We start from the raw sequence: 18,898 nt of genomic DNA, 5'->3' as shown, positions 1-18,898 counted from the left end.
CTGGGGAAACTGCTTAGTGAACCCATGCAACAGATTAAGCAACTCCACTCAAATCAATGGAAACATATAGCTGCTCGGGGCAAGGATAACTCCCTGCATAATTAACAATTTATTGAATGAGTTGAGTCAACATTGATTTAAAATCATTTGAAGTGTTTTAATTTTTAAGGAGGTTTAATTGTTTTATTAATTTGATTAATTCTTAACAGGTTTTAATGTTTTTGAATCAATGACTTTCAGAAACAAGTAAAGCAGTTTGTTGTGCCCTCATGGCACTTTACAGCTTTGACGCTGAAACAAGGAAGTGCAGATGCTGGCTTACACAAAAGGACACAAAGTGGTGAAGTAACTCAGAGGGTTGGACAGCATCTCTGGAGAATATGGAAAGATGATGTTTTGGATCGGGACCGGTTCAGGTCTAAAGAAGAGTCCCGGCCCAAAACGTCGCCTATCTAAGTTTTCCAGAGATGCTGACTGACCTGCTGAGTTACTCCAGCACTTGATGTTTTTTCACTTCTGATGGCTGATTTAGCCAGTTTGTCAAAGCATTTCTTTGGGCTTAACCTAGTTCCTCCATGTGATGCCATCTATACCTGGAAGGCTGTGTGCTGTGTAGAGTAGGCTGAAGCCATCTTCACTGAGGGAGCTGCAGTTTAAAGATGCACTTGCCAAGCAAGTATTGAAGATGCAAGAAAGGCCAAAGCCCTTACATTCAGAATAAAGGGCAGATCTATCCTTGCTGGAGAATTGATATAGTATTTTATTTAACATTAAATATTAAAAACAGTTGTAAATATGTAGTATTTGCATTAAGTCTGAAGAAAAATTATATTTGATATATCTTTCAATTAATTTTGTTACAAGCATAATAACATCTTCCACGATGCAGAATTTTGCAATACATATTGCACTTTGATTATTAAAATGTTAATCTGCAGGGTGTTACCACCACCTAAACTAGTTATTCAGTACAATTACAGTTAACCTCTCCACCAGGTTCATGAAATCGCCTTTTGCTTTTATTCCATGACATTCACAACATTCTGTCAATCCAAGCTGATGCACATTTCAGTCACATGTCAATGTATTTTTTTAAACCTCGTAGGTTTTCACTTTTCTCCTGGTTGTCAATAGAGTTGTTTGAGGAATGGTGGAGAAATGTAAAACAGAATTATGTTTGCAAGCTAAGGGAAGGGAGGTCTCGCCAGGACATAAGAACAGCAGCTGGACACTCAGTCACTTTAGCATGTTCCACCATTCAACTCAGTCTCTCTCAGTCAATTCCATTAATCTAGTTGTATTCTAATTCCTTTCCCCACCCATAAGGAAAAACAAATCTATCAATTTTTGTCTCGATAATAGCAAGTGTCTCAGCATCCCAGTTTTTCCAGGAGCAGGTTCCAGGTTCCCTAGCAAGGAATTCCAACCTCTTGCAGGTAGTGTCTAATGGTCCATGGACCTTTGCGATTATATGTTGCACCTGGGCTATATTGATTTGTTTTCCCACTGCTTTAAACCCCTGTCTCACGGTGCGAGTCCACCCAAGAGTGATCCCAAGTTTAAAACAAATCAAACTCGTGGTAATCACGTAGAATTAACGTAGCGGGAACGTCGGAACTCGTGGACATAACTTAGCCACGCATAACGCTAACGGCTTGTTAACTCGTGAAAATCTTTCAACATGATGAAAGATTTCCACGAGTCAAATTTACTCTTGAAGTAAATAATTTTAAACTTTTAAACTCGTTGTAAGAACGTAAGTAGCCCGTGAGTTTACCGTAGTGACTCGTGAGTCTACCGTGGGCACTCTTTAACTCAGCGGGACAGGCAGCATCTCTGGAGTGAATGAATGGGTGACGGGATGACGTTTCCAAAATTCTGCTGCGTCTTTGTGTTACACTTTTTGTCAAACAGCATCTGCCCTTTCTTGTGTATGACATTATTTGTATCCGTGGCAGTTGAGTATCGCTCCCTTCAGTTTCCCAGGGGGTCGGGACGGGACTGGAGTTGGGAGGGAAAGGTGGGGGGGGGGGGGGGGGGGTAGGGTGGAAGGGTGGAGGGGAAGGGAGTGGGGGGGGGGGGGGGAGGTTGAGGTGACTTAGTACGGGATACAAGTGTAGGAGAGGTGTACTGACTGTGTGGGCAGACACTTTGGTAGTGATTGGCCATGGGGTTCACTCTCGAGGACTTCATAATGCAGAGAGCATTATAAACAGTGGAGCGATTAACTCTGGACAGGGGGGAGACTTCTCTCTGAGTTGGACCCAGGAAACTGAAGCAGACTCACGTAGACTTAATATTTTCTTGAGGTTATTAACAACAGATAAATGGATGGGAAGGGTTTAGAGGGCTATGAGCCACATGCAGGCAAATAGGACTATCCCAAGACGCCAACTTGGACGGCATGGCCAAGCTGCGCCGAAGGACCTGTTTCCATGTTGTACAGCACCATGACTAAGGCCTATCCAGTGGGATTGACATGTTTTGTATTTTCCTTTCTAAAGATGCAATGAATTTTGGTGACTATTGCACACTGCAGACCAGAAGCGCCTTCAATACCCAGATATACCAGATCCACACAAAATCTTTTCTTGCGGCAACTGTTTATAATGCTCTCTGCATTATGACATCCTCAACAGTGAACCCCTTGGGCAATCACTACCAAAGTGTCTGCCCACACAGTCAGTACACCTCTCCTACACTTGTCTCCCGTACTAAGTCACCCCACCCCCCCCCCCCCTCCCCACTGCCTCAAAGTGCACCATGCTGCAAGTCATCCGAGTTAGCTTTAACCCGTGCTCTCTCTCACTATATCATTGAAATGATAAGCCATCGATCGGCCCCCTCAGTGTTGGCTGCCTGTACAGCCTGCGTTCTTAATGTTCTCACTGCAACAGGTCACGTCACCATTACTGGAGTAAACAGGCTCTCTGAGCAAGCCAGGGTGTACCCTACAGCCATGGTGCATAGATTAGCGTAATTTATACACACTTTATGTTACAAACTATGGTACAGAGAGAGAGTGGGAAAGAGAGGGAGAGGGAGAGAGGGGAGAGGGGAGAGAGGGAGGGGGAGAGGGAGGGAGAGAGGGAGGGGGACGAGAGGAGTGAGGGTGATGGGAGAGAGAGGGAGAGAGGGAGGGGGAGAGGGGGAGGGGGAGAGGGGGAGGGGGAGAGGGGGGAGAGGTAGAGGGGGGAGGGGAGAGGGGATAGAGGGAGGGGGAGAGGGGAGAGGCAGGGGGATGGGGAGAGGGGTGAGAGGGAGGTGGAGAGAGGGAGGGGGAGGGGGAAAGAGGGAGGGGGAGAGAGGGAGGGGGAGAGAGGGAGGGGGAGAAGGGAGAGCAGAGAGGATGACAGGAGAGAGAATCAGAGGAACAGAAGAATCGGAAGCAAGCACCTCACTATTATTGGTTCTTATTTATGGGATAAAAATATTTTATCCAAGGTAACAAGAATAACAATGCGCAAAATTAAAATGGTTATTGTGACAAAATGGGGAAGAAGGATTTAAAAAGCTGCCACTAACAATTATATTAACCGCGTGGTAATTTCTGCATGGATAGATGACGACTCAGAGCATGTCAACATCAATCTTTTTGTTTATTTCTTCTATCTCAGGATAAAGATTAAAAAAGAACCAAATAGTCCTGCATGTTGAGTGCATAACAAGAGCGACTAAAGGTCAGAGCTGTCCCTTCCACACCTCATTATGCACACACCAAAGATGGGTAAAAATACCAGATTTAAACCAATTCAGACAGGACATTTTTTATCAATTAAACTTTCTCAAGTTGCTTCGGCTGTTTATTAACTGATAAAATTTTATCATCAGTAGCTTTTGCTTTCAATTCTTTTAATTGATAATTTTTTATCATCCTGGCAGCACCAGAGACCCGGGTTCGATCCTGACCTCGGTGCAGAGTTTGAGCTTTGTCTTTCATTCAGAGGTTCGCGGGCGGGCTGGGGTGACTGTAGTGCTCTGAAAACTTTGTTTCCCAGGGCTGGGGTGAGTGTGAAAAGGGTGTTTTTTGGGAAGATCTGCCCAAACAGCAATGTTTTGAGCCACTGCTTTTTATAGAGTTTAAGTCGCGACGGTGGGACGGCTGCTCTGACGGACATACTGGGTGAGTAGAGAGACACACACTGCTATCCCTCTGGTCTACGGACCTTGCTGTCGGGGGGGGGGGGGAAATAACGTTAATGTTCAATTTACCTAATCTTTTTGTTAGAAGTTACCAATGATAGATGAAAAAACTAACATTGCCGGCAGGGCGGCCATCTCCCCCGGCAGTAATCATAATCATAATCATAATTTATTAGCCAAGTATGTTTTGTAACATACGAGGAATTTGGTTTGCCATACAGTCATAACAAAAAAAAAGCAACAAGACACACATCGACATAAAAATTGACAAAAACACCCACCACTGTGGCTCCTCCACATACCTCACAGTTCCTACTGTATCTTCATTCCTCCTTTCCGAAGCCAATTAACCTACAAACCTACAAACCTATTTGGACATGGAACTCATCCATACACAGCTTTTTTTTTTTAAGTGAAGGGCACAAATGCAGGTACATGAGGAACATCACCCATCACACCCTGCCTTGCGGAAAAAGTTTCATTCAATGCTTCACTTGCTCCTCCTTCTTGGAAACCTATATTCCCTCATTACAAGGTTGCATTCAACTCAAGGCAATACAACTGAGCTGAGGGGCTGAACACAATGCACCATTGCTACTGTCGAGTGTAGTCCTTGCTACTGACTGGGCATAGGAGTCTCAGTTGTTAACAACTCTCTGATCCTCTTGGCACACTTAAGATTGATGAATAGGGTCCGTGGTGATAATGTGCTGATTTAAATTATAACTTGGCACTGGGGCAGCAAAGTAGGCTTAACTCAAGCAACTTTATATTATCCAAGGCAAAGCAATCCACGAATGCTATTTCAAGCAGCACCTAAAACATTCACTCCTTCCATTACCAGAACACCACTATAGTCGAGAGTGTTTTATCAATGTACGCCCTGAAATGGAACAATTAAATTCTTACTTGCTGTGGCAGCGCAGTAGGTTTGTAAACGCAGCACTCAATCGATAACACAACAGGCAAACAATAAAAGATGCTTAATAAATTAAAAAATACAATATAGTGCAAAAACAAAAGAAAGCCCAAAGTCCTTGGTGCTAATGCAGTTCGTAGTTCGGAGTTTAGTTGGAGTTTGTAGTGTATTGTAAGTGTATTGTATGGTACAGGATACTGAGTTGGATGATCAGCCATGATCATATTGAATGGCGGTGCAGGCTCGAAGGGCCAAATGGCCTACTCCTGCACCTATTTTCTATGTTTCCCTGTTTCTATGTAAGACGTGTACAAAATTCACTGGAGCAATTTATTTGACAACACATGAGAAACCTGTAAAGCGTCTACCCAGAGGAATAAGCTGTGTTCCAAACACTGCATTAGTCTGACTTGGAAATATACCTCTGTTCTTCACTAGCACTAGGTTCTTAGTGTTTGTGGCATCCTCAACCTTCATTGGCCATCTCTAATTACCACTGAGAGGGTGTAGGTATTTTCCTTTTTGAAACAATGCACTGTTTAGAGCTATAGTCATACAGTGTGAAACAGGCCCTTCGGTTCAACTTGCCCCTACTGACCAACATGTCCTATCTACACTAGTCCTACCTGCCTGCGTTTGGCCCATATCCCTCTAAACCTGTCCTATCCATGTACCTGTCCAAATGTTTGTTAAACATTGCAAAACTACCTACCTCAACTACCTCCTCCAGCAGTTGGTTCCATACACCCCCCCCCCCGCCGTCTCTGTGTATCATTAGGTACTGAGTTCCAGCAGACCATTTTAAGCAGCTTCAACCATTTTTTCAAAAAAAATAATGAAACAACATGTAGTAACTTCACACCAGGCCAAAAGCCTAGAACTGCAGTAATTGTCTGCAGTGTTTCAAGAAGGTAGCTCACCACCACCTTCTCAAGGTCAATTGGAGATGGGCAATCAATGCTCAGATGCCACAAGAAAAAGAAAACAAATCTTGCAGAGACTTCTGAAGCTGAGACTTCATCTGACCCTGGCACTCAACAATAAACCTTCCTAGTGGGACAGATGAAATGTGTAGGAAGGAACTGCAGATGCTGGTTTAAACAGAAGATACAAACTAAATTTTCACCCAGAGAGTTGTGAATCTGTGGAATTCTTTGCCACAGAAGACAGTGGAGGCCGATTCACTCAGATGTTTCCAAGAGAGAGTTAAATATAGCTCTTAGGGTTAACGGAATCAAGGGATAAGGGGAACAAAGAGGTCCTTCTGCAGTTGTATAAGACCCTAGGGAGACCACACCTGGAGTATTGTGTGCAGTTTTGGTCCCCTAATTTGAGGAAGGACGTCTTGCTATTGAGGGAGTGCAGCGTAGGTTTACAAGGTTGATTCCCGGGATGGCGAGACTGTCATATGCTGAGATAATGGAGCGGCTGGGCTTGTATACTCTGGAATTTAGAAGGATGAGAGGGCTCTTATTGAAACATATAAGATTATTAAGGGTTTGGACACGCTAGAGGCAGGAAACATGTTCCCGATGTTGGGGGAGTCCAAAACCAGGGGCCGCAGTTTAAGAATAAGGGGTAAGCCATTTAGAACGGAGACGAGGAATCACTTTTTCTCATAGAGAGTTGTGAGTCTGTGGAATTCTCTGCCTCAGAGGGCGGTGGAGGCCGGTTCTCTGGATACTTTCAAGAGAGAGCTAGATACGACTCTTAAAGATAGCGGAGTCAGGGGATATGGGGAGTAAGCAGGAACGGGGTACTGATTGGGGATGATCAACCATGATCACATTGAATGGTGGTGCTGGCTCGAAGGGCCGAATGGCCTACTCCTGCACCTATTGTCTATTGTCTATTGAACAGGGTACTGATTTTGGATGATCAGCCAAGATCATATTGAATAGCAGTGCTGGATCAAATGGCCTACTCCTGCACCTATTTTCTATGTTTCTAAAATGCTGGAGTAACTCATTTTCTGTATTCACAGCTATACTGACTCAGAAAATTTACATGAGCATGTCACAATGAGGGCTAAATCTAAAGGCTCTGCATAATAGGCTATGACAGCTATGGCCAAGATAATCATACACACAGCATATCATTCTGCACAGCTCCAATCATTTTCGTTATACAATGAAAGATTGTGAAGTTACTTAGCACATTTCATGACCAAGAACACCCCAAAAGCTGCAGTCCATGAAATGTTATTTAAATGTTAGATACGGTTGTACTGAAGGAAGCACAGCGGTCTATCTGCAGAGATAACTCCTTGATAATCTCGTTCTTTTAACGTTGTTTGTTATTGTTTTTGTTTTTGTTCCTTTTCAAGTGTCCCCTGACCCTCTTGTGTGTTTTTTGAAACTTTATTGTTAGTGGCAGAGCTTCTCCAATCTCTACATATAGAGAAAGTTATGCCTCCCTGATGACTTCCCAATGAATATCTAACTACGTTCTCCTCAGGCACAGCATCCTGCTCAAAGTCTGGTGCCCAGTGGGGGCCTTGCCTGTGAGTTGTGGATTTGTACTGTCAGCTCCTTGTTTTGAATTACGATCCCCTCTTGAGAAAGCCAAAGCTCTGTAGACTTATTTCAGCTGTACTATCATCTGTTAAAATTTGTACATTTCTTTTCTGCAACCCTCAGATCTAACACTCTGTCCCATTGCTGTGTCTCACCATCGCCCCACCAAACAACAGTGGCAAAGGTTGGTAGAACCCAATAGGCCGGACGGCCACTGTGAAGGGGGAAGCAAAGTTTCCATCCCAGGTTAATTCCAAGGATGGCGGGACTGACATATGATGAAGAATGGATCGACTGGGCTTATATTCACTGGAATTTTAAAAGGATCAGTGGGGATCCAGAACCAGGGATCACAGTTTAAGAATAAGAGGCAATTTAACAGTCAAGAGTGTTTTATTGTCATGTCCCGCATGGGAAAATTAAATTCTTACTTGCTGCAGCAGAACTGAGATGAGGAAAAACTTTTCAGCTAGAGTTGTGAATCTGTGAAATTCTCTGCCACAGAAGGCAGTGGAGGCCAACGGGATAATGGGAGAAAGCATCACGGGGTACTGATTTAGGATGATCACTCAGCCATGATCATATTGAATGACGGTGCTGGCTTGAAGAGCCGAATGGCCTTTTCCTGCACTTATTTTTTATGTTTTCACATTTCTATGCTGTTTCATGCCAATGAACCTTCATTAGGATTAGAAATGTGAGAAGTCAAACATGCTTGATGAAGTTCCTTCACCTAAAACATTGACTCTGTTAGTCACCACACGGGTGCCCGATGACCTTCTTTTGGATTTCCAACGCCTGGATTTTTTGATGCAATTAATTAAATAGTGCATTTGGTTCGTAATAGTTGTGCATGCTGTTCTCACAAAATCTTATCACAGCTGACTCATCTACAATAACTGCAATGAGCCATGTGAAGGAAAGAAAAGTCAATGGAGGGATAAATCAAAAGCAGCACAATCTCATGCACTTCCCAGTGTCCTTATTAAAAACTTTTCTCTTATTTTAATTTCTCCTATTTATACCCTGGGCATGAATTCCCTTGAAGGCCATGGTCCCTCATAGGTCACCGACATTTTTCGGCGACTGCCGGCACCCGTCATAGGTCGGCGAAAATTTTCAACATGTTAAAAATTCAGCGGCGACCAGAAAGACACTACGACTAGGAGACCTCTCACGACCATACAGGTGACCCCTGGCGACATGTCGCGGGAGTCGCGGGGTGTTACCAGGTGGCATGTTGCCAGGGGGTCACCTGTATGGTCGTGAGAGGCCTCTTAGTCACCCAAAGAGTCGTAGCATCTTTCTGGTCGCTGCTGAATTTTCAACATGTTGAAAATTTTCGGCGACCTATGACGGGTGCCGGCAGTCGCCGAAACGGTCGCGTTAGTGGGACAGGCCCTTAACTCTGATTCTCTCTCTCCACACATGCTACCCGAACTGCTGTGTATTTCCAGCATTTTTTGTTATTTCAGATTTCCAGCATCTGCAGTATTTGGCTTTTCAAGATCTGTGAGCTGTCATTAAAGCGATGAATATTGTTAACGTTTTTAAGATTTCCTACATGGTAGATATTCCCAGCGAGCACCCTGACTGGGATATTCTTCCTGGTTCCCACTCCCTATTATCTGTGGATGTTTTCCCTGGTTCTCAGCTCCCCAGCAGTGCATTCGAGTTGTGCTGATATTTTTTGGAATCACTTATCAACCTATTGGAGGACCTGGGCTCTTATTAAAACTTGCATCACTTTTAGCATCACTTGGGTGTAGAACTTGATTTATGGATTGATAATCTCTCCACCAGTTTTCAATTTCATTGATGTCATTAATTTTTATTCTTAGAACTGAAGTCACCCAATAGTCCTTCTTCTTTGTTCCCGAACTTTAGGTTCTTTCAATGAAATAGTTTAGATATACAGAACAGAAACAGGCCCTTTGGCCTACTGAGTCCGCACCGACCAGTGATCCCCACACATTAACACTATCCTACATACACTAGGGGCAATTTTACATTGATACAAAGCCAATTTACGTACAAACCTGTACGTCTTTGGAGTGTGGGAGGAAACAGAAGGTCTCAGAGGAAACACACACTGTCACGGGGAGAATGTAAAACATCCATACAGACAGCACCCGTGGTCGGGATCGAACCTGGATCGAACCTGTAAGCGCTGTAAGGCAGCAACTCTACCATTGTTCTACCATGCCGCCCAATTGCTTAAATGGTTCTTTATTGTCACGTATGCACTGTACATAAAAATTCTTTGTGCATAGCTCACACATACACAAGTCACCATATTTTGGCAGCATTTATAAAGGTCCAAGCTCCAAGGTCCAGTCCACATGCTTGATGTACTGGAGAGGCTCCCAATCCAGGTGAGCCCCAGGCTGCTCTACCGTCACCCCCTAGAGGAGTCCCTGCAGTGGACTGGGGCTTACCTGGATCGGGAGCTGCTCCAGTACATTGAGGACATGGACAGGACCTTGGACCTTTGTAAATGCCGCCAAAATATGACAACTCATGCATGTGTGAGCTATGCTCAAAGATTAAAAACAGCTCAGTTCCTTTGAGCTATATTATAGCCCATTCATGAGTGCTCCACAATATTATTTTCTGTAAGTAGTTCATTTGCCCAGTAACATCTTTAACTCACTGTTAGATCAGTTGGAATCGATATTTCCTCGCTCAATTAACTAATATTCTTCTTAAGATATAATTAACTGATGGTTTGTTTCCTTTGGTTGGAACATGTTGGTCCAATTGATGTAGGCTCGGCCATTTTTATTTAACCTGCATTTACAGTTAAATTCAGAGCATTTTCTAAAATGTCTGGATTAGATGACAAACTGGCAAAGATAGGATTTATTGCCCAGACTGGGTGGATTATGAGAAGATGACTGCTACTCTATGTGTGGTTGGTGAGGCATTCTCACTGCATTGTTTGTCAAGGATCCCTGCGTTATTAATCCTATCATAATGAAGACACCGGGATACAGGTGAATGATAGAATCTGGGGGGGGGGAGTTGATGGGAATGTGGGGAGAATAAATTGGGATCAATGTATTGCTGGAGCTGAGGTCAGCCATAGTGGTGGCAGGCAGGGTTTTTCAAAAGGCCTCCGGATCACGAGGCAAGGAGTGGGAGAGAACTTTTTATACTTCAAAGTGTCCTGTATGTATTCAATGTAATGAGTGCTCGATGATTAGTATATACTCAATGGGCTGAAGGGCCTGCTTCCATGCAGTATTTTGAAATGATTCTCCGATACTCATTGACGTATGTCTAAATTAAAACGTGTCTGGTTTTGGTTTTATGAGTTTAAAAGCCAAAGCAAAGCCTTTTTCTTGTTCTAAAGTTGAATGCATGTGCGTAAGGATGGACGTCCAAGTTTGAAATAACTGAGAGGTGTTAAGAAGATTTAGCAGTTCTAGTTCTCTTACATGGTAATAGCTTAATTGTGATCATTTTAAGTCCCTGAGTCTGTAAATTGTGGAATTAAGTCTGACTCCGGAGTCTTGAGGACAATGGTGCAATGATGAGTGAATGTTATAGTTAAAAGAGAAAATGCCAGAGACACTCAGCAGGTCATGCAGCATCTGTGGAAGGATTATGTTAATGTTTCAGGTAAGTGGCCTTTTGCCAGAACCGAAAAAGTGTAGGAACAAGCATAGTTTAATTATTAATTTCCCTGGGTCTTCAAACCGAAATGTTAATTCGGTTTCACCTTCCACAGATGTTGTCTGACCTGCTGTGTTTCCAGTGTTTTTTGATTTTTCAAATTTCAGGCATGTGCAGTTTTTTGCTTTTCAGTGACTGTGTGGAAGCCCCCCCCCCTCCCCCTATACATGCAAGTCTTTCCTTCGCTCCAGAAGCAACACACCTATTAACTTCAGTATCAGGCAGTATTTACACTGTAGGCCATGTGCTCACATAAAGTAAATCCACTACATCATGTTACATCTGAAGGGTGAATATATTATCAGCAGCTGGCCCTGACTATTGCAGAATGGTAGAAATAGCTTGAAAAGGAGATGTTGTGAACACGCAGAAAATTTTATTTGTTTTCCATCTCTTTTTCTGACCATCTCTGGCATAGGCTGCTATGAAAACATGCTGCTTTTCAAATCATGTTCTTGAATTATAATTCTGGACGTTGGACTTTTATAACTCAATAAATCTTACAGATCTGGTGTAAATAATCAAAGCACCACAATGATTCACAAACTGCAGCCTCTTGGCATAAAATAAAATAATCTGACCGTACACTTGGCAGAATTAAAAGGGAGCAGTTAGAACGTTGTAACAAGATAGTCTATTAAGTTCCTTAGGGTAAATAGTCTATTATGTTCCTTTGGGCAAATCCAAGGCATTTAAATCCAGCCATTTGATGGAACATTAAAGAAAGGCCATAACTATTCTCTCAAGCAGATGTTAAAGAAGCTTCAGAATTATTTTAAAGAAGTCCAATATGTTTCTCTCAAGCTATGTCATTAAACAAGAAGTGATTATCTGGTCACATTTGCATTGCTTTTTGTGAGTGCACGCTACATTAAAATTAACTTTTATGTTTCCGGCATTAGTGAGCAGCTACATTTTTTCAAAATGTTAAATTGGCTGTAAGGCTCTGTGTTCATGAAAGGAACCGTGGAAATGAAAGCCTTGCTTTTAACATGGCACAGGGAAAATAGGGAAAGTGGATAAATAATTATGAAGCTCTAATTTCTGAATGGATAAATTACACGCACTGAGATATCCATCTATATAAAGCAATGCATTCCTTGTCAGCTGAGTTCAGCCATAGTGGTAGCAGGGTCTTGCAAAAGGCCTCAGGATCACGAGGCATGGAAACGTAGGAACTTTTTCTACTTCATATTGTCTTGCAGCGTTGTAGACGCGTAACAGAAGACATTTTCACACTTTATTCGGTAGAATTGTCATTTCAGCACAAACATGTACTACTGTGCAGATTGTGGGGGTATGGGGAACTGGATAATTGGCTAAAGGATGCTGAATTGGTGTAGTGCTGATTAGATGAGCTTGGCCAGAGCTTCAAATATAGGCACCTGCAACTTTAGCATTCAAACTAGGATTCAACACAGTCTTTGTGTTTCACACATTCCCTTCACTGAAGGTGTAGAGTGTACTGGTTGCAGTGCTCATGGATCAAGTGAGAAAACAAAGAGGTCCTCAGACATGGCATTGAGATTCTGTTGGATGAAGTGCAATAAAGAAGAGAAGATGTCTGAGGAAGAGTCTCGACCTGAAATGTCACATATTCCATCTCTCCAGAGATGCTGCCTGACCCGCTAAGTTACTCCAGCTTTATGTGTCTATCTTCAAAAAAGAGAAGGAACCTATCTTGCTCTCCTGTCCTGCTCTCGTGCTGCTGTGGTCTGACTTTATTTGCTTCTCTGCTTCATTTCCTCCTCCCAATTCTTATCCAGTCTAAAGTGATTTACCTAGGAGGATGTCCCTTGCTATGAAACATCCTTTCTCCTGGTGACTCCTATAATGAGTCCAGTATTATTTATTTCTATAGTCAGGCCCACGAGGCATATTTCACAACCTTCCCATTAGTAATACGTTACACAGACACAGAAGCTTAATCTGACTTCAACTGCTTAATTACCTGGAGAAAACCCACACAGCTCACAGGGAGACTGTACAAACTCTTTACAGACAACACCCTTAAACAGGATCGAACCCACGCCTCTGTCGCTGTAAGACAGCAACTCTACCGCTGCACCAATGTGCTGCCTTGATGAGCCGAATGGTCTAATTTGCTCCTATGTTTTATGATCTTATGGTCTTATATTGTGGTACTTTGGATCACTGTTAAAAACATTTTATTTTCATTTAGCACCACTGCAGCATTGAATGCAACTGGGAGACCTGATAAGGTGCTACAGAAATGCAAGATTTGCTTTAATCCCCATATTGCTTAACTTTGCATCGATATAACTAAAAGTCTCATCTTGACCACTTCCTGTCTGGGCTGTATATTGATTTTAGAAAAAATGCTACCATATATCGCTATAATTTTTGGCTATCTTACTCACAGTCCTCCTCCGCTGAGGCAGCCCCGAGGATTTTTCTGATCGATGAAAAAAAAAACAAACATTATGAGTGTTTAAAAAATCTTGAGATCAGCTGATTGGTCCTCTCACCTGTCAATCACCACGATGAAGGTAACGCCCCTTCCGGGGGGGGGGGGGGGGGAGGACTATGAAATCCCGGATGCCTGGACGTGAGTCAGTCACTCTGGAAGATCGCGAGGGAGAGTCCACAACTGTGATTCTAAGCTGTGAATCAACTGAACTGTGAGTCTGCAATGTTCTTGCAATAAATGATTTGTTAGCCCTTAATAACAATGCAATTAGTTGTTTGGCAATTTGGTGGCCTGCACTCTGCTTGAAATGCTGTGAAATTGAGTTTGGAGCCATGAGTGACTGATCTGTCAGCCCACCAGCCCTGAGTGACTGATCTGCCAGCCCACCAGGCCTGAGTGACTGAGCTGCCAGCCCACCAGGCCTGAGTGACTGAGCTGCCAGCCCAAGAATCCATTCAGCCCACAATGTCCATACTAGCCATCTGGAAACCAGTCCCTTGAGCCCACAACACCCATAATAGTGCTCCAGAAAGCCCCCCCCCCCCACTGACCACCAATATTGGAATTGGTGGAGAGATACAATATTGCGTTGGGGGACCAGCCCTCCCGTGTGAACATGGGATCCAACGGGTCCCACTTAGTCTAGTACCATATTTCAAAAAGGTCAGTTTTACAGATTAATAACCTTTCTTCTTTGCATTGCCTTTTGCAGTCATCTCAGAAAAACAAAGTGCTCCATCTATTTGTTCACTGCATGCCCCAGACTTTATTTAATTCTCCGCTATTGTTTTAAGCTTAGGTAGTTAATGGCTTCTAATCTTGAAATTTCTCCTTCTAAACTTGCTCCTATTACTGGGCTATTGGGGTGGTGGTTGAGATTGGGGAGCAGATCTCTGTGCATTAGATCTTTGCTCTGTGAACTCTGGCTTGGGGATTATTGTATTTCTCACTGCACAGAGCTTTCTCGCACAGCAGAATATGCTCATTAAACTGAGGTATTCAGCCTAAACAGTATGCTGATCATGTGATACAATAATGTCAGAATTTTTTTAACAGCCATTATAATTCTCCGTGCTGAAAATGAGGGTAATTGCTGCTTTATGACATCTTAGTATATAGCTCAAGTATTATATTCTCGACTCAGAGCAGAGATGTAAGAATATTTGGTTTGTTTTATTGCCCACTATAAACAAGTCTTCCTGTCACCATCAGCTGCATTAAGTACTGTCATAGTACCCCAGCTTAATCCATATGGTTGTACATAACTCCTGTCAGTTCTAGCGAGCTGGGCATAAAGGTTGTGGCATCACAATAAGAATCCTCTTAAAGTTAAATGCTGAACTCTTTACTTTCAATTATATATCTCAGATACAGGCGTGAAACAAGAAATACTCTGAAAGTGCTTTGATTTCTTTTTCAGTATAATTTATACAGAAGAAGAAAGATTAATTGAAACCTGGCTACATTTTAATATCATGTCTCATAAGTGTTTTTGTTAAAGAAATGAGTGGATTGAGAGTACATTGGGTGTTACTCAGAAAATATTAAAAAGCCTGCAGAAATTTTTTTGTGGGCTATTTTAACAACACATGGTCCCACTTGTTATAAATAAAGCAAAGCTTTATCTACAACAACAAGTAAAAGACTTCCATATAAACACATTAAAGCGTCCGCATTTTACAACTTGGTTCCTACACCACATTGGTCATCTTTGGGATTTAGTTTAAACTTGACTGTTTATTTTGTGTTATGGTAACAAGCTAATAAATATTTCTATGTCAGTGAGCTTAGTACTCATCAATGCCAGGCGATTGCAGCAGTCTCCGTTTCAGAAATTCAGTTATTGAATTAATATCGTCTTTCCTACCTATACAGAAGGGTGGAGGAACCAGGTGTGAGAGATGCCTATGGTTGGTGATACATGGACTGATAGTCAGAGATCACAAGGGGAGGGCAGCAGGGCACAATGGCGAGTATAATCTGTTCTGTCTCTGACTACATTTTATCTTTGTACCGCCCACACCCCTGATATAAGTCTGATGAAGAGTCACGACCCGAAACGTCACACATTCCTTCTCTCCAGAGATGCTGCCTGTCCCGCTGAGTTACTCCAGCAGTTTGTGTCTACAATGGCGAGAATGATCATCAGGTCAGGATCGATAGCAGTCATTGGAACTGCTTGGTTGAGTTTTGGAGACAGTTGGGGTCAGCTAGTTTGATAGGGAAGTTAGTTGGGGATAGCCAGTGGGAGTGGAAGGATATTGGGTGATTGGTTGTCAGTCGGCTCGCTGAGAACAAGGTGGTGAATGAGGAGGCTGGTGATAATGCAGAGATGTTGCAAGAGGAGACGATCCTTTGGGAGAGCCAGGTAATTAGATCACTTTCAGAGGAACACCCAAGGAATGGGGTCTCAGAGCCAGGCATTTTGACCAGCTGCCCTATGCAACGGGTCTCATAAATGGCATGAAGATCTGCTTCTGCAGGAATGTTCCCATGACCATTGCAGCAGTCTCTGTTTCATACATATTTCTTCACTCAGTCTCGTTGCCTTGGCAGTTGACCAGGATGCTCCATGCATTAACATATCCCATGCATGGAGGAACTGGAAGGAAAGCCATGGACAGTGCAACTTGCAATAGGTTCTCAATTGCCTTTGCGACTGAGTTTACAATGAAAATTAATTTCAAAGTGCATTGAATCATGGTGTTATGTATGTGAACTAATTTTCATAATAGACTTTGGGGGAGGCATGGCTCATCTATGGATATTAATGCAAGGGCAGAACGGTGGTGCCGTGGTAGATTTGCTGCCTTACAGCGCCAGAGACCCGGGTTTGATCCTGACCATAGATGCTGTCTGTACAGAGTTTGTACGTTCTCTCTGGCATGGGTTTTCCACAGGTACTCCGGTTACCTCCCACACTGCAATGACGCACAGTTATTTGGTTAATTGGCTTTGGTAAAAATTGTAAATTACCACTAGAATGTAGGATAGTGCTGGTGTATGCTGGTCAGAACGGATCAACACAGGGCACTCTATGTGCAGATGTCCATGGGAAGCTCAAGGGGAGATGGCCTTCCTGTGAATAACGTCATCTGGGAGTGGAGTTGTATGATACAAACTCCACTCACAAAGCAGTAGACCAAAATGCTAGCTGGCTAAGCCAGGTTCCCACCACCTAGGTTTAGTTAAATATCAAACCTGTTGTAAATATTCCAAACTAATCAAAAACCATTAGTTATTTTTAATTATTCAGTTAAAAAATAAACACCTAAATTGAGTTATAAGATGAGATTGGGCAGGCTTGGAACTTAATAGACTGAGGTGTGATATAGAGGCATATAAATAAAGAGGGGCATAGATAGGGTGAATGCATAGAGTATGTTTCCCATGGTTGGGAATTCAAAAACTAGGGAGCATAGGTTTAAGTTGAGGAGGGAAAGAATTAATATGAACCCCAAGGGCAACTTTTTCACACAGATATATGGTACATATATGGAACAAGCTATCAGAGGAAGTGGTTAAGGCAGGTACAAAAACACCATTTAAAAATATTTGAACAGGTGCATGGATAGGAAAGGTTTAGAGGTGTATGAAGCAAATGCTGGTAAATAGAATTAGCACGAATGGGGCAATTTGATCAACATGGATGTGTTGGGCTGAAGGTCTTGTTTCCAGTCTTTGTAGCTCTATGACTAGAACATTTACATAGTTAAAAATAACAATCAACAATGCTAACACTTAGCTCAGCTCTCCATTTAAAACAACCTCTTTGTGCAAGGCGTTTCCTTGCTGTAACATCCTGGTCCCATGCTGAACTCCAGGACCGGAATTTATAACTCAAGTTCAAGTTCAAGTGAGTTTATTGTCATGTGTCCCTGTATAGGACAATGAAATTCTTGCTTTGCTTAAGCACACAGAAAATAGTAGGCATTTACTACAAAACAGATAAATGTGTCCATATACCATGATATAAATATATACACACATAACTTCCTCAGTTACATCAGGTGCACAAGAAACAGTACCCAATATTTCTCTGCAAACTAGGATAACTACAGCAAAGGTTTACCCGATTGAATCTAGCGGGTGTATTACAAGATGAGCTTGAGCAGACTAGGCCTGTACTCTTCTGAAGTTGGAAGATAAGAAGTGATTTAATTACCTTATTCTTATAGGGCTCAAAAGGATAAAGGAAGATTTCTGTGTCTGAGGCATCCAACAACAGAAGATCTAGTCTCAAAATTAGAGGCTGGCTTTTCAGGAATGAGATGAGAAGACGTTTCTTCAGTCAGAGAGTAGTGAATGGTTGAAATTCCTCCTCCTTGAAGATAGTGGAGGCTCAGTTGCTGCTTGTATTCAACACAGAGCTTGATGGATTTTTAGATACAAAGTGAATATGGGGTTAGTGCAGGACAGTGATGCTGAAGTCAAAGATCAATCATGATCACACAGGATCAAATGGCCTACTCCCACTTCTGCTTCTTGTGTCAAATCAAGGCTATTACTACCTAGTTGAGCAAAACCAGTTTCAAAAGCTTGCAGACCAGTTGGACTAAGGTACCTGATGAGCAAATCCATTGTCAAAAGCCTTCACAGACTCACTTCAATTATAAGAGATCTTGCCTATTACCCCCACCTATTAGACAACAATCACTTGTTAGCTGTTAGACAAGAGATGATGTGAGCTTTTCCAGGTTTACGTAGAGTGCAAGGAACTCCCCAGGAACTCTTGAGCACATGTTTACAAGAATGTTTACATGCGCACGTTTACAAGAATGATCCCAGAAATGCATGGGTTAACTGATGATGAGCATTTGCACAGGGCCTGTACTCGCTGGAGTTTTGAAGAATGAGGGGGGACCTCATTGAAATGTACCGAATAGTGAAAGGCTTGGATAGAGTGGATGTGGAGAGGATGTTGCCATTAGTGGGAGGGCTAGGACTAGAGGTTATAGCCTCTGAATTAAAGGACTTCCTTTACGAAGGAGATAAGAAATAATTTCTTTAGTCAGAAGGTGGTGAATCTGTGGAATTCTTTGCCAGGAAAGCTGTAGTGGCCAAGTCAATGATATTTTTAAAGCAGAGATAGATAGATTATTGTTTAGTCCAGGTGTCAGGGGTTATGGGGAGAAGGCAGGAGAATGGGGTTTGCAGGGAGGGATAGATCAGCCATGATTGAATAGCGGAGTAGACTTCATGGGCTGAATG

General features: G+C 42.7%; 1 protein-coding gene across 1 annotated transcript in view; it reads right to left on the bottom strand.

The window, feature by feature from the left end:
* The window catches only part of grpr (gastrin releasing peptide receptor), a 66,397-nt gene that overhangs the window by 26,055 nt on the left and 21,444 nt on the right, over positions 1 to 18,898 (bottom strand). The gene's annotated exons all lie outside the window — the stretch shown is intronic.

The sequence above is a fragment of the Amblyraja radiata genome, chromosome 14 (assembly GCF_010909765.2).
Source record: "Amblyraja radiata isolate CabotCenter1 chromosome 14, sAmbRad1.1.pri, whole genome shotgun sequence".
Lineage (NCBI taxonomy): Eukaryota > Metazoa > Chordata > Chondrichthyes > Rajiformes > Rajidae > Amblyraja > Amblyraja radiata.
This window is presented reverse-complemented; position numbering and strand designations above follow the sequence as displayed.